General features: G+C 38.2%; 1 protein-coding gene across 1 annotated transcript in view; it reads left to right on the top strand.

Moving 5' to 3' along the window:
• Positions 1-23025: 23025 nt before the first annotated feature.
• FGF12 (fibroblast growth factor 12) overlaps positions 23026-25138 on the top strand; it is a 580425-nt gene continuing 578312 nt past the window's right edge. The window contains exon 1 of the mRNA XM_047875356.1: positions 23026-23053. The gene's annotated coding sequence lies outside the window, so the exon portion shown is untranslated. The remainder of the gene's footprint in view (positions 23054-25138) is intronic.

Below are 25138 nucleotides of genomic sequence, written 5' to 3'. Positions count from 1 at the left end.
AATCTTTCTGTATACAACCAATCTTCTATGCCTTCTGCCACTTCTTAGCCATTTTCACTTCCCAAAATGGATGCTCTTCTTATCTCACTTGAGCTCTGACATGCCCTTCCTGGGTGCTGCCCTCCCCAATAAGACAGTCTCCTCACCCAGTAGCACACCTTCTCCAGGCTAGCATGCACTCCACACACATAGACACACATACTGCATGTGAATGCCTACCATGCTTTGCCTTGTCTAATAGTTTTGGACTAGGACACCTGGATGGCTCAGTCAGTTAAGTGTCTGATTCTTGGGGCCCCTGGGTGGCTCAGTCGGTTAAGTGTCCGACTTCAGCTCAGGTCATGGTTCGTGGGTTCGAGCCCCACATCAGGCTCTGTGCTGACAGCTCAGAACCTGGAGCCTGTTTCAGATTCTGCGTCTCCCTCTATGCCCCTCCCCAACTCATGTTCTGTCTCCCTCTGTCTCAAAAATAAATAAACATTAAAAAAATTTTTTAAATAAAAAAAAATTGTCTGACTCTTGATTTTGGCTCAGGTGATAATCTCATAGTTCATGGTATCAAGCCCTGTCTCAGGCTCTGCACTGACAGCACAGAGCCTGTCTGGAATTCTCTCTCTCCCTCTCTCTCTCTGCCCCTTGCCTGCTCATATGTACTCTCTCTCTCTCTCTTTCTTAAAATAAATAAATAAACTTAAAAAAATAGTTTTGAGGAATTGAGGAAAGAGGATTTTTTTTGGCTTCTTAATTATTTACAGTGATCTCTTGCTTCTTATTTCATGTCCATGTTATTTCCAACTACTTGAACTTCTGAGATTTTCTATGTCTGATTTGTGCTGTTCTTTCCAAGGTGAAGTAATGTTCTTAATGTCTTTTAGTTCATTTTGGATCCTTAGTTTTTATGTGATTTCTGGGCACATTTTTCTGTATGCTCATAGTCAACATATTATAAGGTTTATTTTAATATTTTTACTATAATTTGTGTTTTATGGGGTTAAATTGTATCCCCTTTTTCCCTTTCATGTTTAGATAAGGTGAGGTTTTTTTTCCCTCTGAGCTTTAGAAAGAGTTGTCTGTTGGGTGGGAGGGCTGGAGTAGGGTATCTTTCTGAGCTTCAGAACTCAGTGACTACCTTCTGTGTCAATTGCCGTGAAAAACTTAAAATATGGCCTCTCTGTGTAGCCTGGTTGGATTCAGTAACATTGGATTCAGGGGCCAAGTTGGATTCAGTAACATTTTTCTGGTCTAGCCCTGTGTACTCCAGCCTCCTTTGCTTCCGTGTTGGGGCTCCCTGCTCTATAGGCTGTTGCTCTGTAGATTCCCTGCTCTAGGGACTATAGCATTGGTGTTTGCTGTTACAGAACTTCTTGGGATGTTCTTCCTTAGAGTCCTTCCTCTTTATCATCACTGTCCTGCTCTGTGTAACTTGATTTTTGTTTCCAGTACATTTCCCTCAAGATGGAGTTTATCCTTCTGGACATGAATGTATGAAAGTTATTTCTGAGTATATTCAAGGTCCCAGATGGCCACAGCCTTTTTTTTTTTTTTTTTTTTTTGTATTTACCGAAATTCTGACCTTGTGAGAGTCTTTCCCTGTTGGTATTTCCCAGAACAATCCATATTGGTTTCTCATCAGGATGGTATTTTCTCTTCTTGTGGATGAGTGCTTGGTAATTTTTTAGTATTGATAGCTTTTAAGATATGGTGGTAGACTTCTATCACACAATATTTATTTCATGCAGGTGCTGCTGTTATTGATGGTTTTGTCACAAATGGCTTTTAGGGGGATCTTGTTGAAGATGTTGTCCTGTCTAACCATCCCCCCCTCCCCATACTGGTGAATATGTTTCCTTTTCAGGAAGTTTTGGTGAAATTGAAAACTATATCATGCAGTGCCAACCCAGGACAAGTGTCTTGGTTTTTGAATGAAGTGAATTCTTCCTGGGCCAGTTATTTGCAACAGAATAAAATGGAAGGGCTGGGAATTCTCTCTGGTTTGGAATGAAGCCCCACAGTGAAGCGGGGGTTTGTGTTGGTAAGGGGTTAAGCCTTGTCCATCACTTTGGCTTTGAAAGATTAGTAACTGTAGAGTTTTTTCACACCACAGACTCTCTCCTAGTCTGTCACATGGTAGCCAGCTGACCTGTTGAAAGCTTCTTTTCTTTTGTTTCTTTCCTCATTTGTCCTTAATTCCTTTGCCTCTTTGTGGTGTTAAAAGGGATTCAATGATGTTCTCAGGTGCTGCTTCCTTATCTCCAAACAAAAGGTCATTGATTCTGCCCCCTTTCATGGCCCCTCATATTTGAGAGACAACTAGGTCAACTACTTGAGCTTCGTAGTGCACATGCTCCCTCCACATCCTCCCTCCCCTGGTTCAATTTTCACAACTCTTGGCAGCTTTTCAATATATTTGACTTGGGACATTGTTGTTTCCTAACTTTGTCTCAGAAAGGATTTTTGTTTTTCCTCACCTCCGTTGTTGCTTTTTATTGATAGCTAAAAAAAGTGAACAGAGATATCTTTACTTCACTATTTTACAATGTTTCAGCTGTGTTTTATGTTCATGCATAGCAGTGTTAAGGCTTTTTCCCTAAAGCCTGCCAATCTTTTCATTTATGATTACTGGGTTTAAAGTTATTCTTAGAAAGGCCTAATTATAAGAATGTTCATGTATATTTCTGTTTCATGTTTTACTTTGTACATTTTAAAAATATTAAATTCCCTAATCCTACTGGAGTTTATTGTTATGTAAGGTTTAAATTTTTTTTTAATGTTTATTTACTTTTGGGTGGTAGAGAAAGAGAGCATGAGCAGGGGAAGGACAGAGAGAGAGGGAGATAACCTGAAGGAGGCTCCAGGCTCTGAGCTATCAGCACAGAGCCCAACATGGGACTCAAACCCACCAACTGTGAGATCATGACCTGAGCCAAAGTCGGATGCCCAACTGACTGAGCCACCCAGGTGCTCCATTACATAAGGTTTAAATTACAAGTTTCATTTATGTGCTGATATGAATGATTGGTCTGTTCCCCCCCCCCCCCCCACCAATTGTTTATATCTATCTTTTCCTCACTGTTATGTAATGCCACAAAATGTATTAAATTCTAATGTGGACACTCTGGAGCTCAATGTACTATTTCATTCCAATCATCTGTTGTTCTGTTTCTGTTTCAGATTCACAGCATCTTAATGATTTTATATTGAATATGTGTTTTATTATATGAAAGAATAATTTTATCTCACTTCCTTTATTTTCCCAAAATTTGTCTTAGCTATTTCAGCTATTTTTGAGCCATTTTGTTGAGTAATTGATATTTTATACCCTTTCAGAAACGTGGAATTCATTTCCACTGTGTCAGTATATCAGCAAAGTATTCTGAATTTTCCACAGTTCCTATCACTGCAAATGTAATCTCCATTCTTGTTCCATTTTATAGTTTCTTAATAGTTACTACAGCTATAGAGAAAAATTTGACATCAAGATAAGGCTGGCCTTGTGAAATTAATGGGAAAGAGAGTCATTAAAAATTCATTTAAAGAGTTTAAATATTAAGAATTTTCTATTCCTTGAATATTTAAGGAAATTCCATTAAAATCTAACTAGGACTGATGCCATGTTGTGGGAGGGCTACATTTGCATTTGTTAAAGTTTTTAATAGATTTTATAGGGCATAAGAGAGACAAAACCATCCACTTAATTCAGGCATTTTATAAACATCATATGCCAGGCACTGCACAGTGTTGGGGATACTGAGATACGACATTTATCTTTGCTTCTTAGTGTCTCTGAATAAAGTGGCAAATATGCTAATATAAAAAAATAATTAAGCTAGCAAAATAACCTGAGTTTCAGTTCTTTTGACAAGTCCTTTGTTTGATGTTATCACTACCTAAAGTAATTCTAGAAGGTTGACTGCTATAATCCTAAAATTAGTCATTGATTAGGTTTGTATTTGAGTTCCACTATAACTTCTAGAGCAACATTTATCAGTCGTATCTCTGTCCCAACCCAGCATACCAAGGGATATTATGAAATAGTATTAATTAATGCCAGTGATTCATTGAGTTGGTGTTTGAATTGCTTAAAAAACACCATGTTGATTTCCCACCATGCACTACACACATATTAAATCACCTTTCAGAGTTTATGAAACTCACATGAATGTTTACATATGTTTATCCTTTTGTTATGTAAAAGGTGAATTCTTTTAAAGCATTTTTTTTTTTTTTTGCTTCTTGGAACATCCTGGGGTGCCTGGGTGGCTCAGTTGGATGTGTCCAGATCTTGATTTCAGCTCAGGTCATGATCTCACAGTTCATGGGTTTGAGCCCACATTGGGCTCTGTGCTGACAATGTGGTAGTTAAAAAGCATGTGGGGGGAGGTCGTCGAGGGGACATGACCTGCAGTTGACCTGTGAGCAGGTCCCTTGTCCTGTCCTTGGAATTTACATTCTGCCGCCCATTCCCACATTGGGGCTGTTTGAAGGACACAGCCTTCAGAGAGTGAAGTATTGCTGAGACCTTCAGGACACTTACATGACTAAATCCATGAAATTCTGGCAGCAGTGAAGAGATCTGTGGGCCTCGTGGAACGGAGACAAACCTTGTATGTAAGTTTCTTACCACCTGCAGGTCTGGAGTGGTCTGCTCCTCCTTCTGTCTCTCCTTGGCCTCTGTGCCCAGCTGTTTTGCAAACCAGCAGTCATGGATCCAGGCTCCTCACTGCAAACGTCTGTGAAGAAAGTACGTAGTTTTTAATTTACCTAGCTTCCACCGCAAGGAGTTATGATCTGATTGTATGAACCTATATTCCACTGTGATTAAATTTCCTTTTGAATTATCTTCTGAGAAGTTCTTCCTCTGTGTCTGGCAGGAGCTCCTTGCCTTCCCTTTTAAAGATGAATTGGAAGGGTGCCTTTGTGACTCAATTGGTTAGGCCTCCCACTCTTGATTTGGGCACAGGTCATGATCTTATGGTTCTTGAGTTTGAGCCCCCGCTTCGTGGGGCTCTGTGCTGACAGCACGGAGCCGGCTGGAGATTGTCTGTCTCCCTCTCTCTCTGCCCCTCCCCTGCTTGCACTCTACATCTCTCTCTCAAAATGAATAAAGAACATTAAGAAAATAAGATGAACTGGAAAGAGCCATTGTGCCAGTCTTCTAACTCAGCATTTGTGTCCTGAAAGATATTACAGCAGCTGCTTCTTCATGGAGACCTCTTATTTTTGCTTGCTAACATTTGCTTTGCCCAATTTTATCCCAACTTGTTACTTGTACTTTTTTCCCCAAGGGAAAGAAAAATAGTCTTTGACCAATTGTTTTGTCCAACTTTATCCCTACTTGTTTTTTATATTTTTCCCCCAAGGGAAAGAAAAATAGTCTTTGTAACGAGAATAATGGGCAGCTATAATTTTATATTATTGAAATTATAATTATTATTGATATATAATTTGTGCTGTATTTTTTAAAATTTCTTAACATTTATTCATTTTTGAGAGACAGAGGCAGAGTGTGAGTGTGAGAGAGGCAGAGAGAGAGGGAGACACAGAATCTGAAGCAGGCTCCAGGCCCTGAGCTGTCAGCACAGAGCCCGAGCACGGGGCTTGAACTCATGGACCTTGAAATCATGACCTGAGCTAAAGTTAGACGCTCAACTGACCAAGCCACCCAGGCACCCCTGTATTTTGTATTTTATACGAAAAGGAGAACTTTGAAATTATTTCATACCTTTGGGAATATAGTCTTTAAGTGAGTGAGTTAATTCTTTCAAGAGTAAGCTTGTAATTATGGACAGATAATGATAGAGTTCATTTTCATACTGTCTATATTGTGAAATGTAATATCACTCAGGAAAATGCATAAAATGTGAATATAAATATACAATTTAACTTTGACAAATTTTTAAAAGAATAAACACGCATTTAACTACTATCCAGATCAAGCAATAGAACATTGCTAATACCCTCAAAACCTGTGCTTCTTGCCAATTACAACCCCCTTTTGCTCTAACAAATATAACTTTGCTAAATTTTAAATTAAAAAAAATTTTTTTATTATTTATTTTTGAGACAGAGAGAGACAGAGCGTGAGCAGGGGAGGGGCAGAGAGAGAGGGAGACACAGAATCTGAAGCAGGCTCCAGGCTCTGAGCTGTCAGCACACAGCCTGATGTGGGGCTTGAACTCACAGACTGTGAGATCATGACCTGAGCTGAAGTCAGATGCTTAACTGACTTTCCTAAATTTTCTAAGCTCTCCTTTGTTTTCTTTATAGCTTTTCTGTATGCTGCTGCACCTTTAAATGATATAGTTTAGTTTGACTATGTTTTTGAATTTATATAAACAGAATCATTCTTTTGTGTCTTATTTCTTCCACTCAACTTGATGTTTGTGAGATTCACCCATGTTGCTTTAAGAAACTGTAGTTTGTTAGTTTCCAATGACATCTGATATTCCCTTACACAAATATACCCCTATTTATTTAACTATTTACTGTTGAAGGATATTTGACTTGTTTATAGTTTTTAGTTATTGTGAATAATACTGTTATTAACATTCTTATCCAGGTATTCCTTATGCATATATTTCTTCTGGAACTTACATGCACACATTTTTGGACATAAATCCACGGGCAGAATTGTTAGTTATAAATGTTTCAAATATCTTCTCCTTTCTGTGACTTGCCTTTTCATTCTCTTGATGATATTGTTTGATAAGCAGAAGTTCTTAATTTTTCCCTAATATAAAATTTGTCAATCTTTCATCCTGTTGATCTGTTTCTTCCTGGGGCCCGATGGTTGAAGCCACTTTTCCATATTATCTTTTAAAAGGTTTATAATTTTTCTTTCCAAGTGTATGTCTATTATCCATCTGGAAACGTTAGGGTTGTTTCCAAATTTTTCCTGTTTTTGACCATCTGAAGGGTTAGGAATAAAGTTCCTATGTGCACTTTGTACCTGTCTTTTTATTAGACACATGTACTTGTTCCTTCGGAGTATATATCCATGAACAGAATTTCTGATTCAGATAATAGCAGATAACTCCAGTTATCTAAAGTGTGCCAATTTATATGTCCATCAGCAATGGATGAGATTTCTAGTTTTTCCCCAACCATGTCAGCACATAATATTACAAGCCTTTTTATTTGTGGTCATTTGGTGGGTGTATATTGTGTTTCATTGTTATTTTAAAGCTGCATTTTCTAACACCTAATGACATTGAATAATTTTTTAAATGTAGATTGAATGGATATTTGTACATATTCTTTGGTAAACCGTTCAATTTATTTGCTCACTTTTGAAATTGGGTTGTTTGGTTTTTTTCTCATTAATATGTAGGAATTCTCTATATATCCCAGAAACAAATCTGTTATTATATAAATGTGGGCATCTTTCTCAGACTGTATTTTGGCTTTTCACTCTCCTAATGATGTCCTTGATGAACAGAAGCTTATTTGTAACAAAATCCAATTTCTCAAATGCATTTCTTTTATAATTATTGTGTTCTGCCAAACAAATATCTTCACCTACACAAAATGTCATGAGGATAGTCTCTTTTGTTACTTCTAGATACTTTATTCTTTTACTTTTTATCATTTATGTTTATATCTCAAATTAAATTTGTGTGTGAAGTAAGAAGTTAAGGTTTATTTTTTTCCCTTGTGATTACCGAATTGACCCAGTATCATTTATTAAAAGATCATCCTATCTCCTTTGAATTTCAAGGGTATCTTTGTTGAAAATGAACTGACTATATATCTATATATGGATATATATAGATATAGATATAGATGTAGATATAGATACACACACACACTTCTTGATACTTAATTCTGTTTTATAGTTGATTTCTTTATCCTTATGCCCCATGCCACACTGTCTTAATTATGGTAGGTTTAAAGTAACTCCTGAAATTTGGAGGTGTAAGGCCTTTAAATTTGTTCTTCTTCTTGAAAACCTGTTCTAGGTTTTATGTACTTCCATATGAATTATAGAATCGGTTCTTATCAATTTTCACACACACACACACACAGCTTGCTGGGATTGATTGGATGATTTTGGATCTACAGATTAATTTAGAGAAAAGGACATTTAATAATTTGGGGAGAAGACATCATAAAAATATTACATTTTCCATTCTGTAAATATGGTATACCTCTGCACTTAACATGTCTTCTTTAATTTGTCTCAAGTATATCCTATAGTTTCAAGTTACAGATCTTGCACATATTTTATTAGATTTATTCTTAGGTGTGTATTAGAATTTTTTTTTAATTTTGGGGAGAGTGCAGGTGGGGGAGAGGCAAGGGAGGGGGACAGAGGATCCAAAATGGGCTCTGCACTGACAGGAGCAAGCCCAGTATGGGGCTCAAACTCACAAACTGCAAGATCATGACCTGAGCCCAAGTGAGACGCTCAACCAACTGAGCCACCCAAGTGCCCCTGTATTAGACATTTTTGATGCTATTATAAATGGTATTGTTTTTTAAATTTAGTAGTCCAGTAATTATATTCTTATTATGTTTTCACTTTAATCTATTTCTCTTTCTAATATGGTGTTAACTTGAGAAAATGCTGTCTTTTCTAATCTTTCCCAGCCTAATGCACTGAGACTTTTTGTTTCACAATCTTCTTGTTTCTTTGTTTACTTCTATTCTGGGTTTTTAAATTTCTGAATTGAAATGCTGTTTCATATCTGCAAATTCTTGTTTAATTGTTTTAAATTCATATTGGAGTATTTTAGTACAGTTTTCTTTACTTGGTGATTGTTGCTTTGGTGGACAAAACATTTTGATTCATACTTTCTGTTTTATTCTTCTGATAGCTTTGTATTAATGTGGCCTGCCAAATTCTGTTCATTTTAAAGTCTTAGATTTACCTTACTGAGCCATGCAAGTGCTTCTATGAAGGAGGTATGCGGGGTATGTAGGGTCTTACTTTGTTCCTTAAGTATGTTTCTTTCAGTTATGGGCCCGTCAGTTCAATGACTAATAGTTTTAATAATAAATGGTGTCTTTTGGAGACAAAAGTGGGTTATTATACTCAAGATTCAAAACAGCGTCATTTTAGTAGAAAAAAACCACAATCTTAGATTTGACAAATGATTTCAGAATATTTTTTCCTATATATGTGTTTTCTTCAGTGACTGTCACCTACACTAATTCAAAATTTAGGTAACATCAAATTTTGGAGAGAAAAACTGGAACTTTCATCATTATAAAAATCTATTTAACTTATTTCTTTCTCTGCAGGCTTTATTGTGAGTGTCTAGTGATTTATAAATGTCCCCATTCTATATTCAGTTCCTTGGTTTCTATTCTTTCTGTGACAGCTATTGGAATGCATTTATTTAAAGCTCCCAGTCTCCATAACAGTAATATGGGAAACATTTTGCATTTATGTACAGTGATCACTTTCATTTGAAACTTTCAGAGCACTTTACGGGCATTGTCTGGTGGAAAGCATTATTAGAAAGGATGCCTAACCATTAAGATTCTTTCTACACAACTTCATTGTGTTTTCTTTGGCCAACAGGAAAGGAAGAAGAAACCAAAGTCTTAGGAAGGCTGAAAGACTCATCTCATGTTTTATATTTACACTTCTTCTGGAATTCAGCATTTCAGAAAAATTGTTTGAAAGTGTTGAAGATTAACCTGAAACAAAATGCCCAGAGTGTGAGGCAACCCAATTGACACTAAATTATTACAATACTGTCTATGGAGTCTGACATGCTTAGAGATTGGCCCTGTATTATGGAAGACAGTTTCAACCCTGAGGTTTAACTTACTAATATATCTAAGGCTTGTGGTTGTTCACAATGACAGGTATTCTATTCTCATAGATCCATCAACTGCTTGGATGCTTCCCTTGATGAAGTTCATTAGATCCTGGAAGCAAAGCCTGACTATGTTGGCCAGGGTCCCCTAGGGGGCAGCAGAGTAGCAGTTGCCATCTACTTGGCAGTTACTGGAGTCTGGTGTCCCGGGATTACCGGGGAAGCCCAGCCTGAAAGGAAGACCAGAAGACAAGAGTAGAAAAGTGTCAGGATGTCAGGATCAAGGAAATCTATACAGATATGCCTGGGGGCACAACTGTAACTGAGCTAGAAAAGAGAGCTGTATTTGTGGCAATTAAATTGATAGAGAAGGTAATATTCACTTTTTTTTTTTTTTTTTTAATATTTACTTTTTTATCTAGTGTGGCCTGAGTACCTGACCTGGGACAGGCCCTTGAGGCATGTATTAAGGATTTTCCCGCTAAATGTGGTATTGAGGCATATGATTAAGTATAATGTGTTTGGTGCCTTTAAGAAATGCACAAAGTGCAGGAGGAATTCAAAAGCAGTGACTTTAGGGTAGAGGGGTGGTGGTGAGGAGGGCTGCATATGTGGGCAACATGGATACCAGGCCTTAGAGAAAGAATGAGTTGTAAGAGAAAGAATGGGGACAGGTTAAAGGGTATAATGCACATCTGGGCAATGGGGAGCTGTTCAGTTGAACTGTAATATAATGTCCACATGAAGATGTAGGGAAGACAGGTGGTTAACTTTGCCCTCTGTGCACCTCTTCCTGAAAGCATATCTGTTAATGTACTCAGAAGAACCACGAACCTCCTTTGTCAATGTTAGTGGTTTTCATGGCTCTTAAGGGCTCTTTAGAGACTGATGACTAACTGGGTTTGCAGAAAATTGGGAGGTTTTGTTAACTGGTTGAAGCCAGAAAGCCCCACAGGAAACCAGCAATGTGAGCCCTCACTTTGCTACATTGCACTGTAAGGGCATGGGGGTGGGGAGGAGGGACTTTATCAGGAAAGATGAAATATGTCAATTCTTCATACAACCTTTCTTCATTGTTCCCCTTGCAGCTTCTCTTTGTGATCTCTAGGCATCTCAGAATTCTGGGGCTAAATTATTAAAGTATCCAGGATTTTTAGATATCTTGTTGCTTGAGTCCTTCTGTCTCAGTATCAATATATAAGACAAATATTGACAAAAAACAAATCTCACAAATCAACTAGCGGAGAGGCAAAACACATTCTATGAAAAAGTGGGTGCCTATCATCACTGGTTAGCTTATTTGGTGTTTGATGTGATGTAGGATAGGGGTAGTAAACGGCTTTATTCTAGAGTTAAGATTCCAGACTCCCAGTGCTTAAGCGAAAGATCCCTGAACCTCTATTTCCATTTGCAACAATATTTAGACTAACATTAGTGTCTGGCGAAGAACAAGGTTGTGACCAATAGTTGGTAAATAAATGAATGAACTCATCCATCAATCAGTTGGACTATATGAAAACAAAGACATTTGTGAGCATTCCTAGCCCTGAATTTGTTGCTCTTTAGCCTGTGGCTAAAAACAAATGAAAACACTATACTTGTAAAAAAAAAAAAAAAAAAAAGTCATAGAGACATGCTAATTGTTCTCTAAAGCAGAGCTTTCCAACCAGGATACTGTGCACAGTTTAATAATGCATGTGCAGTAAGGAAATGATCAGCTTGCAACTGACCAGGTTCTGCAGCAGCTGAGGCTCCTAAGCCAGTTGCTTCAGGACATAACCAGTATCATCTGAGGCTCCTTAGAGGTCAGCATGATTGGAGAGGAATTTGAGGATATGCCGGTGGTGCCCACAAACTCAAAGAATGAAAGCCAGCATTCTCAGCTCTAACAAGAAGCCCTGAATGTCCGCCTAGAGGAGGTGTTCCTCCACTTAGATTTCTGTCTGTGCTACCGTCTGGAGTCTGAGCTAGCTCCCACGTGACTGCTTTAACGACGAAGGTACCATCTGCAAGTTAAAGCCATCCCTCTGTTTTGAAATGCTTGATACCAAAAAAAATGTTATTCCGTTCAAACCCCAACTCTTATGTTTGTCAATGCAAGGTAAGGAAAATGTGTCAGATTCTTTAAATGTAATTTCAACTGCTTTAAATATTTAGATGGTTATCTAAAAAACCAGTGGTTTTAAATTTTTTATCATCTGCTTTTGTGACTGGTTTCTCATTAATGATGATTACCACGAATTTGAAGAGCTCATCATTAAGAAGTCTTGTCAGATCCACGTGTCCACTTGTCCACTGATGGCCACTTCAAGCACAGAACCTGAATTCAAAATCTTATATTCATTGACAAGATTTCAACTTTCTCTCCAAATTTCTGAAAAGATTATATTCATAAATTTTTATCAAATTTAATATTTAACATATTTTCCTCACTATTATTTTATCTATCTTATATATTAAAAAGAAAATCTAACAATTTGTTTTTCCCAAACCCTCTAGAGAATCTCCAAAATAACTTTATTTATTTATTTATTTATTTTTATTATATGAAATTTATTGTCAAATTAGTTTCCATACAACACACAGTGCTCATCCCAAAAGATGCCCTCTTCAATGCCCATCACCTACCCTACCCTCTCTTCCACCCCCCATCAACCCTCAGTTTGTTCTCAGTTTTTAAGAGTCTCTTATGCTTCCAAAATAACTTTCAATGTTCTTTAGGGTGTCATACAAATATTATCACTTGCTTTGAGCACCATGATGTACACGGACACCCCCTTACATACACAAAATAGGAAGAAAACATGCTCTGAGGTTCTGAGACTAGTTTTAGGACACTCATCCTGACTCTTTTTGTGTGGGCTCCTTGAGAACTGCCTTTAGGTCTTATGATCTAAGTCTTTACAACGTGGCTTATGTCAAAGATCAGAAAGTTGCCGCATTTTCAGTGTTTCAGATATTGTATTCAGATTTCATAGTGTGATCTGATAACAATTTGTTTTATCATCCAATGAGAACTGAGCAACCACTTGGATTTCTTTTTGCATCGGCTTCCATGACAGTAATTCTTAACTGCAGTGACAATTATTAAGGCATAGTAGGCCTATTGAAGTTTGATGTTAAAATAGAATAAAATTATGAAGACAAACAGACAAGAGTTATAATTCCCTTTCACTGTAAAGAACTTGAAGTTTATCTGAAGATAAAACTTATGCGGATTGATCCACGTACAGATTTTTCTTTTCTTTCCTCTGTTTCTCTCCCACCATTTAAAATAATATCTTTTCTGAGACTGACAGGTCATTCTTGCCTGATATAATTCTTGATAGGATTACAGACTTGGCTCCTCATGTCTTTTCCTTTCTTCTATATTGTGTATAATAGATCTGTCCTTTTCTACATGTGGTATTTGTTAAAAGAGGGATAGAAATTGTCAGGGGCTCTTATATGGGTCTATTTCTTAGGATTACGTTTATTTTAGGTAAATGCACTATTGTTTCCTTCTGTTACTCTCAACAATTAGGAATAAACTGAATGATACTTTATCTTTCATATGTGTCTACCTGGGTTCTTTCATCAGATTACATCACCTTTGAGGACAGTGGTTATATATTTTCAAAAAATCTAGCACCCAATGAGTTTAGCATATTTTGATGAAAACAATTGGTTCTTATCCCATTCAGCTCAATTTTGCCTAATACAATGTGACCGTAAGAGAAGTCCGGCAGGTTTGGAGTCAGAGGACTGGGAATGAGGGGAGTCCTGGATTCTCAAGTCTAACTCTGGTGCTAATGTGCACTGTAATGTTGGGCAGATTTTTTTTCCATCTTCCATTACTGCTTTCCTGATTTGTCAGATCAAGAGTTTTGAGCTACATGGTCTCTAAAATTTCTGCCATTCTATAGTTCTGATGAAATTCTATATTTCTGCTGGAATAAATTACTATAAACCTTAAAATATCTTTGAATTATCCCTGATTAAAATGAAAATTGAAGGCTGAGTCTACAAGCTGTTTATTTATTTATTTTTAAATGTGTATTTATTTTTGAGGGGGGGGGCAGAGACAGAGGGGGGACCGAGGATCCAAAGTGGGCTCTGTGCTGACAGCAGACAGCCCGGTGTGGGGCTCAAACTCATGAACCTTGAGATCATGACCTGAGCTGAAGTTGGAAGGATAGTCTAGTGAGCCAGGTTTTTTTTTTAACGCAGAAAACGTAAGGGTCTGATAAATTGTTGACATAAGTGCTTTTGAGAATGGAAAATGGAGTAGTTATTAGCTTCTGTTTAAATAGAGGAGAGGTTGGTAAATGTTTATACATCATTTACCATGCCATGTAAGAAAATCTGTACTTACCTGTGTCTAGTCATTAAAAAGAAAAGAAGGAGTCTATATCTGAGTTCGTTTATTAAAAGGGAGAGATAAAGTTTTCTACAATAGTAAAATTTTTATTTTAATAGTTCCCAAGCCAGTTGAAATTACCTTTATTATAATTAAATGTATTTGATAAAAAAAATTTGTTTCAGAAAAATCTATTTTAAATCAAACTGTTTATCATGGGAGATTATCCAATTTCAAAAACTGTGGTAATTAACCTGATAATTTTAAAAATTAACCTGACCAATTTTTCTTAGCTAACTAGTACCAAAACTGTATGGATTCTTTTAGAATGAGAACATATCTTAAGTGCTGTACCCAATAGTCATTTTAAAAGTAAAATAAATGTCTCTAACAGATTAACTTTGAAACGTGAGATTGAATATTAATTTGTTACATTGTTACTAAGAATTCTAATCTCTTTTTTAAAAATTTTTTTTAAACGTTTTTATTTTTGAGTCAGAGAGAGACAGAGCATGAACAGGGGAGGGGCAGAGAGAGAGGGAGACACAGAATCTGAAACAGGCTCCAGGCTCTGAGCTGTCAGCACAGAGCCTGACGTGGTGCTCGAACTCATGGACCGTGAGATCATGACCTGAGCCGAAGTCGGACGCTTAACTGACCAAGCCACTCAGGCGCCCCTCTAATCTCTTTTTTTAAGTTTATTTATTTATTTAAAATTTTGGTTTAATGTTTATTTATTTTTGAGGGAGAAAGAGCATGAGTGGGGAAGGGCAGAGAGAGTGGGAGACACAGAACCTGAAGCAGGCTCCAGACTCTGAGCTGTCAGCACAGAGCCCGACATGGGGCTTAAACGTATGAACCTTGAGATCACGACCTGAGTTGAAGTCAGATGCTTAACCAACTGAGCCACACAAGCACCCCTAAGTTTCTTTATTTTGAGAGAGGGAGAGAGAGAGAGAACATGAGCAGGGGAGGGGCAGAGAGAGGGTGAGAGAGAGGGAGAGAAAGAGAATCCCAAGTAGGCTCTGAGGACAGTGCAGAGCCCTATATGGGGTTCAAACTCACAAACCCTGAGATCATGACCTGAGCCAAAATCAAAAGTCTGATGCTTAACCAACTGAGCCACCCAGGTGCCCTAAGAATTCTAATCTCAACCTTGTTGTTAAAATCAAGCAACTTAATTCTCCCTCTTTTTTTTTTTTAATAAAAAGTCTCACATTTGATGATGTGATGTGGAGCATCTTTTCATGTGCTTATTTTCCATCTGTACATTTTCTTTAGTGAAGTTTTTGTTAAGGTCTTTGGCCCATTTTTTAAATTGGTGTGCTTGTTTTCTTTTTGTTGAGTTTTAAGAGTTCTTTTAATAATTTGGATGACAGTCATTAATCAGATCTGTCTTTTGCCAATATTTTTGTGGCTTGTCTTCTCATTCTCTTGACAGTATCTTTCACAGGGCAGAAATTTTGAATTTTAATGAAGTCCAGCTTATAAATCATTTTTTATATGGATTGTGCTTTTGGTGTCATATCTAAAAGCATTGTGCCAAACCCAAAGCCATCTAATTTTTTTTCCTATGCTATTTTCTGAGATTTTTAGTTTTGCTTTAGGTCTGTGGTCCACTTTAAGTTTCTTTTCGTGAAGGGTTTAAGTTCTGTGTCTAGATTCAGTTTTTTCTCATGTGTATGTCCTGTTGTTCCAACATGATTTGTTGAAAAGGCTTTTTCTCCATTGTGTTGTCTTTACTCCATTATCAAAGATCAGCTGACTATATTTTTGTGGGTCTATTTCAGGGCTCTCAATTCTGTGCCATTGATCTATTATAAATTCAAGCAACAATGAGATGCCATTATATACCTGTTAGACTGGCCAAAATCCAGAACATGACAATACCAAATGCTGACAAGGAGGCAGAGCAACAGCAATTCTCATTTATTGCTGGTGAAATGGAAAATGGTACAGTGACTTTGGGAGGTTTCTTACAAAACTAACAAACTCTTACCATATGATCTAGCAATTTCAATTTTGCTATTTTAACCAAAGGAGCTGAAAATGTTTGTTCACAAAAAATCTTTATGTGGGTGTTTATAGTAGCTTTATTCAAGTTGCCATAACTTGGCAGCAACTAAGATGTCTTTCAGTAGGTGATTGCATAAATACACTGGTACATCCAAACAATGGAATATTAGTCAGTGTTAAAGAGAAATGAGCTATGAAGCCATGAAAAGACATGGAGGAAACTTAAATTCATATTACAAAGTAAAATAATCTACATATAATTTATGGTTTCAACTGTATGACATTCTAGAAAAAGCAAAACTATGGAGACAATAAAAACTATAGAAAGAGTCATTTGCAGGGGAGGTTAATGGGAAGGGAGGAATGAATAGGCAGAGCACAGGGGATTTTTAGGGCAGTGAAAATACTCTGTATGATATCATAATTGTTGATATATGCCATTACACATTTGTTCAAACCCATGAAATATACCACACCAATAATGACTTCTAAGGTACACTATGGACTTGGGGTAATAATGGCATTTCTCTGTAGAGCAAATAATTGTAACAAATGTACTCTGGTGGTGGGGGAATTTGGCAGTGAGAGACTATGCATGTGTGTAACCAGGGAACATATGGGATATCTCTGTACCTTCCTCTTGATATTTCTGTGAATCTAAAACTGCTCCAAATAAGTCTTTGAAAAACAGTCTCTGGGGTGACTCAGTCAGTTAAGTGTCCGACTCTTCATTTTGGCTCGGGTCATGATCTCACGGTTCATGGGTTTGAGCCCCGCATCTGTCAGAGCAGAGCCTGCTTGGGATTCTCTCTCTCCCTTTCTTGCTACCCCTCCCCCACTCGCTCTTTCTGTCTCTCTCTCTCAAAATAAATAAACTTAAAAAAAAAAAAAAGTCTCACCCCCAGACTGGCTTTAAGTAATCTATTGCATTTCTAGAAAAGTAAAACAAATCTCATGTGTGGTTTATAATTCAAAACAACTGATAAATCTTCACGATATGAACTTCCTTCCTCATCACTCAACTCCTGGGAGAACAATACTGCTGTGACTCTTGGCACAAGGGAAATAGTGTTGGTATTCTCATCTCCTCTTTATGCTATCCCAACTGCTAGTTGACAGCTACTTTAACCTATAGACTCAGGAACAGGGTGAGGTATTACCAGAAAGCATGGATACTCTGGTACCAGTAACAGCACATGCCCTCCTGTTGTCATGGGCTATTTGCCTCCATCTGAGTAGGGGGAAAGAAGTTGAAAAAGGTAAAAAAAAAAAAAAAAAAAAAAAAGCTTATGTAAACTGTGAGGGAATGTATGAAATATAGAGTTATCACATACATAGTAATCATATTTTCAAGAATAAATATAAGTATTTGTCCCTTCACTTGGAACTGAGGCTGTTGGGGCGCCTGGGTGGCTCAGTCGGTTGAGCATCCGACTTCGCTCAGGTCACGATCTCACGGTCCGTGAGTTCGAGCCCCGCATCAGGCTCTGTGCTGACAGCTCAGAGCCTGGAGCCTGCTTCAGATTCTGTGTCTTCCTCTCTCTCTGGCCCTCCCCCCATTCATGCTCTGTCTCTCTCTGTATCAAAAATAAATAAATGTTAAAAAAAAAAATTAAAAAAAAAAAAAAAAGACCCAGCCCCCTGCCTCCTTCTCCAGGAAGTCTTCCTGGAATGCTTATGTAACATCCCATTTAAAAAAAAAAAAAGAAACTGAGGCTGTGTTAAAGATGAATTTATATAAAACAAGTTCTATTTCACCATCATTGCCAACTGTTATAAATGAAAAATATATTGCCATATAAAGCAGTGATTTCAATGCCCTGAATTAATAATTATTCTTGTTTAGAAAAGGTTAAATTGGTTGCAATCTCCACAGCATATTGGCATGTGAAGTATGAGTGGAAATCTGCTTGGAGTGGAATTCCCAAACAGACCATGAATTTCACATTGCAGTATTATCTCAAGCTCACTGTTAGCTTTTAATTATTCTAGGCACCCCAGAAATAATCTTCCCCTTGATCTTGAATACCAACCTTGTACTCAGGGAATCCAGAACTTTATTAGTGGAATGGAAACCTAGAGATAGTCTGCTAAGGACCCCTTTTCTGTAAGTGCCCTTTTTCTCAACTTATTAGAATAATTACATTGGTGCCTCATAACTGCCCATTGACCCCGACTGTTTGGTTCAGAAGTGGGCCTATGTAACGTGAGTCAGGTGAGAGTCATTTCTCTCTGAGATTTTTGATCCTTGACCTAACAATAGGGTCATTGTCTCTCCATGGGCTGAAAAGTTACATGTAGAACATTGTTGGTGTTATCAGCTGTGTTTTTCAAAGTATAGAGAAAGGTGATCTGTTAAAAGAGGATGAGACCATTTCTAGAGAGAAGCAGTAAAGAGAGCTAGAAGACATCCTGTAGACCCCCAAATCCTTATAATAGTCAGCTATTCCTGAAGCCAGTTATGGCTTTGCTATTCAATTATTTTCTAAGATATTTGTGTATTCTTCCAATATATTCTCACTTTGTTTAAGTCTGCTGGGATTTTGTCACTTCTACCAAGTAGAATCTAACACAGCTTCCTTTTATTACCTTGTGTCTTATTATCAACAGTGTCTAATGGAACTAGATGAAATGCCACATTATTAGAAAGTGATATCATATAATATCCATGGTCTCTTCAGAATGGGCTTGAAATTGAAGCCAAAGACTATGAAAACCAGTCTACCAATAATTCCCTACCTACCAGTTAAGTTCATGATTTTGAATATTGAGTTTACTTGAAATAGTGTATATCCATTATTTGGTATTCATATCATACTCAAGCATGAGAAGAAATATAGATATGGTTGTGAATCTATGTGTGACATAGTTGCATATCTCTTTAGGAGTGAGAAAAATTAAGAAAAATTACATTAGAGGTGGGAGTTTTCTCAGAGATCTTGTAATTCATTATTTCCATTGTTTTTAGGTAGATAAACTGAGGCAAGAATGGGGAATTGGTTTTTAGTAATTAGCAATGTGAATATGTTTTCTTGGTGTCTAGGTCAGTATTTCTTATGGAATTCTCTGTGAAAAGAAGGATATTAACTTGCTTTTCTCTCTGGGTCTCAATTGTCCTCTGTAAGCTGAGTGGGTTATACCAGATAATCATTAAGATTCACTTTGGCTCTAATATTCTATGATTCAACAATTTTATGATACATAAAATCATTACGCAGTGTTTATATAATGTCAGAGGACTTTGATTTTGTTTGAAAATCTGGATTGAAATTCTATTCATAAGAGAGAAAGAAAAGACCATGAGAGAGGAGAAGAGCTAGGCCAGAAGGACAAAAAACCCAGAAGTGACACAAATGAAGACCAAAATTTAATTGATTTATTTGTTAGCAATTTACAAGTTGAGTCTTTATTGGTTTTTTAGGAGTCATCTTGCTGCTTACATCTGGCTTCCAAACTTATTTTGCTATTTAGTTTTTTTGCATTAGTCTAAGCAGAATGTTTTTCAATTAAAAATACATCAGAATCAGGTTCAAGAAATAATTCAATGAAGAACACTTACAGCTTCAGCCTTGAGGATGAAATGCGTTCTATTTTAAAAGGCTTAGCTATAATGATAGTATTGAATTAGTCATATCTTAAAGCAAGTTATAGGGAGACTATTAACAATAATGTGTTTCTGGGTAATGTAGACATTTCCATGACATTTTTAGAAAGACAAATTCAAACACATTCATTTTATTGAGGACTTTGGTTCAAATCTGGGTTCCAGTTCTTATTGTCTTTGTGTCCTTGGGCAAGTTATCCAATCTTTCTGAATCTCAACTTCCTTCTATGTAAAATGGAGATAACTATTTATAATTAATTTAAGCGATTGTTGTGCGTATTAAAAGAGAGAATGTGGGTAAAGAACTTAGCATGGTGGTTGGTGCCCAGTAAGTGTTCAGTGGCCCCTCCCAGAGTAGGTTCTATTGATGTATGACATTAAAACTATTGGGGTGCCTGGGTGGCTCAGGCGGTTGAGCGTCAGACTTCGGCTCAGGTCATGATCTCACAGTCTGTGAGTTCGAGCCCCATGTCGGTCTCTGTGCTGACAGCTCAGAGCCTGGAGCCTGTTTCAGATTCTGTGTCTCCCTCTCTCTCTGAACCTCCCCCATTCATGCCCTCTTTCTCTGTCTCAAAAATCCATAAAGGTTAAAAAAAAAAGTTAAAAAAAAATAAAAAAACTGTAGATAACTTTGATAAAAGGGAAACTCTTCAAGCCATATTGTATTTCCATAAATAAATAGTCTTATTAAATCAAGCACATGGGTCTTTCACAATGGGAAGAATTCAGTCCAAACTCATATTTTAGATTGTTGAAAATGGTACTTCATATTTATAGAGTTGTTTGTGGTTTACAATATATAAATAAAAGCTTGCGTGTGTGTATTAATTTTTGTCTGTCCACTAAATAACCATATTATTATTTCCACTCTTTAGATGAAGAAACTGATTTAGAGATTTGATGTTTATAGTAGCTAGTTGGTATTGGTACTGGCACTTGAAATCTGATCTTGTACTTGTGACTCAATGCTCTACTTAATGAATGTTTATTAGGAACAAAGCCCCCTAATGGGCACCAAGAGAGATATATTGTAGTGTGCACCCATTGTTTTGCTCACCTAGCATTTCTCCCTCCAGTTATCTTTTATAGGAAACTCCCAGAGTTTTCTGTGCATTGCCGCTACCCACCGATCTCTAACCATAAGTGACTGGAACCTTCCATGTCACTTTATGGCAGCCATGGTAACTACCCAAGGTATCAACTGATACTAAAATGTGAGATTCAGAAATACTTTAACAGACTGTGCCAAGTAAGGGGAGGTGGGGAGAAAAAGGCAAAAAAGAGAGCGAGTGAATGAATATGTGTGTGTATGTTTATTTTGGGGAAAATGGACACCTGATGCCTCCCAAGCCAATTCAAATCTTCTCCCTGAGAATCTGAACTTAAAGAAGGGAAAGTTATCTGGGTGTATGAACTAAAACACGTAGCACTTGGGAAATGATAGCAGTCATGTTCTTTCATCGAGGAGGGGTAAAAACCTGTCTGAGGTGAGACAGGAAAACCAAGTAGTTATTTAGAAGCAGGTCAAATATGAGACAGAGAGAGTCCTAGAGGTGACTTCTAGTTGTTCTCAAGCCCAACTGCACTCTTTCTTGGTGTTTCGTGACCCGTTTCGTGACCTGTATCTTTACAATAGATCTTCTCTTTTGGTTAAACTAGTGAGAATTATATTTTTGTTATATGCCAACAAAGATGTAGAATTAATACCAGCATCAAGACTAAAGACATGCAGTCTCTGCTTCTTTGAGTAAGAAACCAACATTAGGGGCTCCTGGGTGGTTCAGTTTGTTAAGCATCCAACTTCGGCTTAGGTCATGATCTCGTGTTCATGGGTTCGGGCCCTGCATTGGGCTCTGTGCTGACAGCTTAGAGCCTGGAGCCTGCTTCAGATTCTGTGTTTACCTCTCTCTCTGCCCCTCTCCTGCTCACACTCTGTCTCTCTCTCTGTCTCAAAAAAAAAGAAAGAAACCAACATTAGTATTTCCCAAATGACTAAGATTAGGTGAGGTGTCTAAGAAGCATTAGGGAACTGGTTAGAATGCAGATTCTAGGGCACCATTCCTGTAGGTTCTAGTTCAGGATGTCAGCAATTTGGCCTAGAAATCTGTATTTTTAACAAGAACTTCAGCTGATTCTGGTTCATAGCCAGAATTGGAAACATCCGGCAGAAATAGTTTCATAAATGTTTTGTGGACATGGCAATGTAACTTAAGGATGATTTAGGTCATGTCAGTTATAAAATGTGAGTTGTGGGTGCCTGGGTGGCTCAGTCAATAAAGTGATCAACTTCAGCTCAGGTCATGATCTCTTGGTTCATGGGTTTGAACCCCTCATCGGGCTCTGTGCTGACAGCTCAGAGCCTGGAGCCTGCTTCAGATTCTGTGTCTCCCTCTCTCTCTTCCCCTCCCCCACTCACACTCTGTCTCTTTCTCTCTCTCTCAAAAATAAATAATTTTTGAAAAATTTTTAAAAAATTAAAATGTGAGTCATATGGCAGTTGGATATCGATTAGATGGTAAAAGTAAACATTTCCTCTTATCGGGTTACTATCCCTTTGATGTGCTAGGATGAAGAGGAGAGAGAAAGCAGTGCAGTCAAAAAAATTTTTTTAAGTTTATTTATTTATTTTGAGAGATAGAGAGTGTGAGTTGGAGAGGGGAAGAGAGAGGGAGAGAAAGAGAGAGAGAGAGAGAGACAGAGAGAGAGAGAATCCCAAGCAAGCTCTGCGTTGCCAGCACAGAACCCTACACAGGGCTCGAACTCATGAAACCCTGAGATCATGACCTGAGCTGAAACCAAGAGTTGGATGCTTAACTGAGCCACCCAGGGGCCCCCAGACTTGGGTTATTAAAGGTTTTGGTGGAAGAATGGGGAAAAAACTGAAGATCAGATTGCAAGATGTTATGTAGGAAAGCAGTTAGGAGTGGTGGGTGGACAATCATAGCATTAGGCACCTCTGGCCAGGACAAGGGGAAAAGCAAAAAGCAGAAACAAAAGCTCTTCTGATGGGAGAATTAATTTCCATGTCTGTTTCTCCTTCCTTGACCTGGCCTATGCTGGTGACCTAGCTCATAGATGTAGAGGATAGTCCCCTGATCTTTGCCTCTTGATCTCATGGACTAATGCCAGATGGTCATCTTGGGAAGGATTACTTCCTACCCCCAAACTGACCCTGTAAATTACATTTACCTCAGCATCTTTCGGAAGTGCAGATCATCAGCAATTCATGGAGCAGCTCTAACCACAATCAAGCTGCAAGGACACTCATGAGAAGCTTTTCCATCGAGAAATACAAACAGTTCCATCGATCTTCCTAACACCCTAGAGGTAAGTGTGAGAACAATAAAAATGATCCTGGGGGTGGAGTGGGGTGAAGGGATGGCTTAATGATTCTTGATTTGTTTCCTGGCTTTGCCAAAAAGCATTGCTGGGAAATAGAACTGGGTGTGGTTAAATTCCCCATATCGTAGAATGTCACTGCTGGAAGAGAACTTAGAGATTATCCAGTACTGAACTCTCTGAGACCTAGGGTAAGGAGGGGACCTGTCTCTGTTCATGCATTTAATTGATGGCAAAGCCAAGTCTAGAATGTGGGTCTGCTAACACTGAGCTTAGTGTACAATAAATGCTTTACAGCTAGCAGAGCATTGTACCGTGTACCCCAAACAAAATCACTTTAAGTAAAACTCATGACTGTGCACAGGGCATGTGAAGGTAGCCAGTGTGAGAACAGAACTGTAACAACAGAATTGTCTTAGTCAGCCCAGGCTGCCCTCAGAGTACCTGACACGGGGTGGCTCCCACAACAGAAATTTATTCCTCACAGTTCTGGAGGCTAAGTCCAAGATGAAGGTGCCGGTTCCTGGTGAGAGGTCTCTTCCTGGCTAGCTGGCAGACAGCCACCTTCTTTCTGCGTCTTCATAGGGCAGGGAGAGAGAGAAAGACAGAAGGGAGTTGGGGAGGGAGGGAAAGGAGAGCACTCTGATATCTCTTCTTATAGGGACACTAATCCCATCAAATTAGGACCCCACCCTTCTAAACTCCTGTGACCTTAATTACCTCCTTAGTGGCTTTATCTCCAAATACAGTCTCGCTGGGGGGCAGGGCTTCAAGGTATGAATTTTGTAGGGACACTATTCAGTACACAGCAACAACCATCTTCAGACTAGCCCTCATCCTTTGTCTTCTTTTAAGTCCCTGCTGAATATTCAGTGTGACTATTCAGATGGAGGCAGGTATTTGTGTTTTTTTTTCACTGCCAGTAACAAAGATGATGCTTTCGAAAGGAAAGAGGAAGAACAATACCTGCCAATAATGGCACCTTACATCTATTTTATTTTCTATGGTTTTTCCTTATGAAGACACAGAAAATCCATAGGAAAAATCAACTAACAGTGATGGCTCTCTTAAAAAGATACAGGAAAACATCCATGTTAGTTGACTTGAGCTGAGTCGTTGTACGAACTGAAAAGTGATATGGATCCACCATCCTGTATTTGCAATTTTGAAATCCAAAAAGTTCTGCAATCTGATTGTTTTTCTATAAATGTGCAGCAAACCCAGCTGGTGACAAAACTCAACCTGTCCTGATGTGAGGCTATTTATAGCTTTTATTTATCCCACTTATTGAGAATATTCATGTTTTGCTGAAGAAATACTAAAGCATTTGACTATGGAGTCCTGCCCCAGATCATGCAGGAGTATTTGTAATACATTAAGAAGGGTACTGGATCACTAACTTTCCAAAATCTAAATGAGTATGAATTCTTTTTTTTTTTTTTTTTTAATTTATTTTTGGGACAGAGAGAAACAGAGCATGAACGGGGGAGGGGCAGAGAGAGAGGGAGACACAGAATCGGAAACAGGCTCCAGGCTCCGAGCCATCAGCCCAGAGCCCCACGCGGGGCTCGAACTCACGGACCGCGAGATCGTGACCTGGCTGAAGTCGGACGCTTAACCGACTGCGCCACCGAGGCGCCCCAAAATGAGTATGAATTCTTAAAACACCTATGTATTCCAAAGGTTTTAGGCAAGGAAGTCAGAGCCTGGACTAAAATAAATATTCTGTTCCAAGGACTGAAATTACATGTGATGTGGCAGGGGAAAGCAAGTAAGCTTAAGCAGAAGCGATTGTTTGCCCAGAGTTGCCAGGAAATGAGCTGATGCCAGAGCCCTCAGAGCAGGTGTGGGTGAGAAGGTGAGTCAGTTGTGCGGAACTGCCAATCCTACCTCTGTCTGACTCCAATTACTGCAAGTGGGGTCATGGATTTCTTCAAATGAAGTTTCTAGGTCAAAGTATCTGGATGTGGATTGCATAGGCTTCTGAGGAGGAGAGGCATGGTGATTTGAAACAGCAATAGAATGCCATCATTTCAGGAATTTGGCAATGCTGTCTCATCTAGCAGGTTGACC

The sequence above is a fragment of the Prionailurus viverrinus genome, chromosome C2, assembly GCF_022837055.1.
Source record: "Prionailurus viverrinus isolate Anna chromosome C2, UM_Priviv_1.0, whole genome shotgun sequence".
NCBI classification, from domain to species: Eukaryota; Metazoa; Chordata; class Mammalia; order Carnivora; family Felidae; genus Prionailurus; species Prionailurus viverrinus.
This window is presented reverse-complemented; position numbering and strand designations above follow the sequence as displayed.